At 32.9% G+C, this 4,637-nt stretch overlaps 1 pseudogene; it reads right to left on the reverse strand.

Annotated features, from left to right (window-relative positions):
• Positions 1–1,893: 1,893 nt before the first annotated feature.
• Positions 1,894–2,720, reverse strand: LOC147622800 (agamous-like MADS-box protein AGL16 pseudogene; annotated as a pseudogene).
• Positions 2,721–4,637: the final 1,917 nt, after the last annotated feature.

Consider the following 4,637-nt stretch of genomic DNA (forward strand, 5'->3'; position numbering starts at 1 on the left):
TTATAAGTTTATTACTATGTTTACTTAAATAACGTAGCTCTTTTCATTTCATGTAATTTACAAAGTTACAAAAATAATTCTATACACATTGAGATACTTCAATGAAAAAATAAATCTTCATGAAAAAGGAGAACCAATAAAATAAAAATAAGTATTCAATATGATATGTAATCACTTTATCAAATTATAGGTATAAGCATAACATATAAGAATTTAAAAAATATGCAAAATAATTAAAGAGTCACACTTGAGATCAATTTGAAAGACTCCCATCTTATAAATAAATCTTGTTACTTGTTTAATTTAAATAAATTATAAAATTTGAAAGTCATACTGAGATCAATTTAAATTCTAACTTGTAGAGTTATTGCTTGTTTAATTTACAAATGAAATCTTTCCCCAATGTATAGAGCATCATTATTGATTTGTTTAAAAGTTTCTTTGGACCTTCTTATATAATTTCTTTGAACATAGTTTGCTACTTTTAAACATGTTATGAATTTCAACAAGATTTGGTTACAATAGTAAATAAAGAAAACTAGCAATTCTTATATATAAAATAGAAAAGCTACAAGAATTTGAAATAAAAAAAACCATGAGTTAGATTTAGAATAGCGTTATAAGATATGTAACACGTGTTGCTTTTAAGAGACTAGAGAAGCTTAAGGAAAACGAAGGTTACTTGTAAAAGTAGAAGAGATAAGATACACAATGATTGCTTCTTTTCTCTAAGAAAAATAATACTTATATAATATGACACTATCTAACAAAAGTAAATCATATAGTTGATAAGAATTAATGACTCAATTTTACCATTGTAAAGTATTTCACAAGTTTTTGTGACTTTTTGATACATGTCTCAAATCAAAAGTATCTCAAAAGTTCCTTATTTTTTTTAAATTAATTTTCTCTGAAATTGAGTAATTAAATATTATCAATTAAGATCTAGTTTAAATATTCTAGACTATCAAACTTCCTTTATAAAATTAATTTACCACATAATCAAAGAATGTTTCTCTTGAGATTTTAGCTACTTAAAAAAATATCATTATATCACACAATAAAAAAGAGTAATGATACATAACAACAAAAGATCACATGACAAAATAGTAATATTAAAAATATACAAATTAATGATTCAAATTAGATTATAGACAATCTTTTTTATTCATCCATTTTTAATAAGAGTTCCTAAAGAATGTTAAAAATAATAATCTAAGTATATTTTTTAAAATCACTAATAAGTTTATTTATAGCTTACATTAATAGTGAATAATTACATTAAAAGTTACAAAAGATTATCTAATGACAAATAATTTATATTTTACTTTTTAAATTTATTTTTAATACATTAAATAAATAAACTTATTACATTTAAAATATTAAATTACCTACCTACAATTCATAATATAACTACTAAGTCATTCTTTAAAAATATCAATTAGTACGTAGTTAATCTTGATATTAAAATTGATATTTATATAATTTTTTAAAGATAAACTTTACTTTCTTATAAATAAGAAAAAGCTAATATCAACTCTACTAGCTTAACAACAATGAGATAGTAAAATTTGATATGTAATCACATGACATTTTAATAAATTAATATTAATTAGTTATTACTAATCTCAAGACATAAGTGAAGTGAACTAAATGGTTTCATTTTTTAAGACTCCGATATAGACCACTAAATTGTTTATAAAGACTCTTTCCTTTGATTATAGATTATGAAGTGTAAAAAGATCATCATGTTGTATAACATGAAAAGCTTACAAGCCTCCAACGTAGACTACTAAGTTATTTATGAAGACTATTTACTTTGATTATAAAATAAGAAGTATAAAAAAGTCATCATGTTGTATAACATGCAAAGTTTACAATGAGTTGCCTTTCTTTATAACCTTCAATTGTTCTCACCCACTTTTATAAAATCCCTCCTAAAAACACCTTTTAAATAATACATAAAGAATAGAGAATGACATGATTTCATTGATAAGCTAATTTTAATTAGTCAAGGCATAAGTGAAGCATACAATTTCATTTTTCAACTCAAACACTCCATTACTTTAGGAAACTAAAAGCATTCCTTACATATAGAGGCTTAAGTCTTTTATAATGGGATCCTTTGTTTGTTGTATAGCAAGTCTATCTTTATAATAGTGGGCTAATGGTGAAGAAGAGTTTTTTTTTTTTTGGCCTAGAGGGCTTTTATGTTTTTAGGGGCATACAAAAATCATTTCTAAGGTAGACTAGACATAGGGGAACTTTTTGTGAACTTTTTAGGAACTGCTAGGGAAGGTGAGAGGATAATGTTGTGATAAGAACTTTTTTTAGGAATTACTGAGACGTAAAGAACTTTTTGTGAACTTTTTAGGAACTGCTTGGATAATTACCTGGAGCTGGCGAACTGGGAGAGTTGGGCGGTGGGGGAGAAGACGATGACCCCGACCTGGGCATCGCAAAGGACGCGTAAGCCTTCTTGAGGAGGCCGTTCCGGCGCTTGGAGAAGGTGACCTGCCTGCTGCTGGTGTTCTCGATTCGCCGGATGGCAAGCTTCTTATTACTGCTTCGGCTGCCGTCTTGTTGGGGGGCGTCCAGAGGATCGGCGGCGGCAGCTTGGGCATGGGCGGCCGCCGTGATGTGATGCTGCTGGGCGGCGGCCTCTACGTGTGTACGCATGGAGGCGGGGTGTAGCAGCTGCTGGGACATTGAAGGGGGGAGGAAATATCAGCAGAGGTAAGAGAAGAAGAGAAGAGGAGGCTTTTAAACACCAAACTCAAAGGCTGCAAGTTGGCTCCATGGACGCGTGGCCTTGTACGGCCCTTTCCGGCCCCTCTTTTTCAACGCCGTGGGCTCGCTAGCAGCTTGTCATTAAAGGGTTGGTGTCGTTTATTTTATTTCTAAAGTTGGAATTTGCGTAGTACGCCAAGTGTGCTCTTCAACGCCCTTTCCGTGAGAACACAAAATTTTTTTTAAAAGTACCATTATTTTGTTAGGGCGGAAAATAATCTCTTAAAATTTTAGTTTGCCATTTCTTACTTCTTCTTCTTCTTCTTTTTGGATAATTTGTACTTACCTCCCCATGAAATTTGCAAGTATTTTTCAAATTTCAAAGGCACAAAATATGATGCATACTAGCTTGCTGACTCCCCCCCCCCCCCACAAAAGTGATAAGCAAGTTGATATAACCCCACATCATTCAACTCACGTAATAGTGCTAAGTGGAGGACAAAAGAGACACGCATACATGTGTGTGTGTGAGTGCGCGCGCACAGACGTGTGTGCGTGTGTGTGTGTGTGTGTGTGTGAGAGAGAGAGAGAGAGAGAGAGAGTTGGATGTTATGCCTAATTACACCCAATAAATCCAAATAGATTAAAGAATTTGTGTTTTAATTAAAAATAGCACAATGATCAAAAAATTGATTTCCTACCATTCCCAATGATTGAAATTATTATACCCACACTTGCCTCATGGGTCCATTGTTTTGCATGGTTCTTTATTAAAAATAAACCAAAACTAACCCAAACATACCAAACAAAACCAAACAAATATGGTAGCCAAATTTTGTTTGACAATTAATTAATTTGTTGAGGTTGTATAACGTTAGTCGGGTGTGGAGATGGGACCTAAAAAAATCGAATTCTCAAGGTTTTTTTGGATGCTTCCTTAACTACCTCAAGTGGGAATAAAGCGCAAAGAGGCTCTGGCCATTTTGAGGTTGTGGCCTCTAGAGAGAGAGAGAGAGAGAGAGAGAGAGAGAGAGAGAGAGAGAGAGAGAGAGAGAGAGAGAGAGAGAGAGAGATCGGAATGAACGAACGAATGAACATTTCTTCTTCTTCTTTTTGTGCTGCGCTCCACGAACGTTCCTTTTTTTGCGTTGTCCGTCTTTTTTTCGTTGTGTTGTAGGTGTTAGGAGACAATGTTTTAACCTTAAGGTTAAAACATTAGCGCCACTTTAATTAATTAGCGCCGTTACAGGCGCTAATTAATTAAAGTGCACAGTAACCCGAAGATGGTAGCCAAATATGGTAGTCTTTTCAACCTCAAGCATTAAAAGACTCCAATGAAACAAAGTAAGCACCATAATAAATAAGTTAAAAGATGAAAGCATAGTGCCACAAATGTTACTCCTAGAGTACCAATGCCCTTAGGGAATTCACCTCATACCTACTTTATGTACCTTAGTGAGCAAATACAGTCTTTGTTTTCATGGCATAAGAATGTAGGTGATTCTTGTGGTGATAGATTCTACTTGATTTGGTAGTCTGAGTGGCCCTTGATATTTCTCACATCTATATTAGTGTGTTGAGATTTGTAAAGCACTATTTTCAATGTGTGAAAAATAACTGATTCTCACAAATGAGAATCATAAGTCATCACATGAACATGTAAATAGCATATCCTTAAGGATGTTAGATCCTCATTTCAAAGTCGACATTTCTCTTAGTCTACATTTGGTTTTCATAGGTGAGAATGCAAATAGGATTCTCACGGTCATGAAATTACCTTTATTCACTAAGTGGTCCTTAGCATCCTTGGCTTAGGCTTGACCTTTTTTGAAGTCTCCTCAGTGAATTGGGAGTTTGTTTTTAAGACCTGGAGGCTCAAGTCTACACATTCTCACATGTGAAATACT

The sequence above is a fragment of the Cibotium barometz genome, chromosome 28 (assembly GCF_041138505.1).
Source record: "Cibotium barometz isolate CiBa-2024 chromosome 28, ASM4113850v1, whole genome shotgun sequence".
Taxonomy (NCBI): Eukaryota; Viridiplantae; Streptophyta; class Polypodiopsida; order Cyatheales; family Cibotiaceae; genus Cibotium; species Cibotium barometz.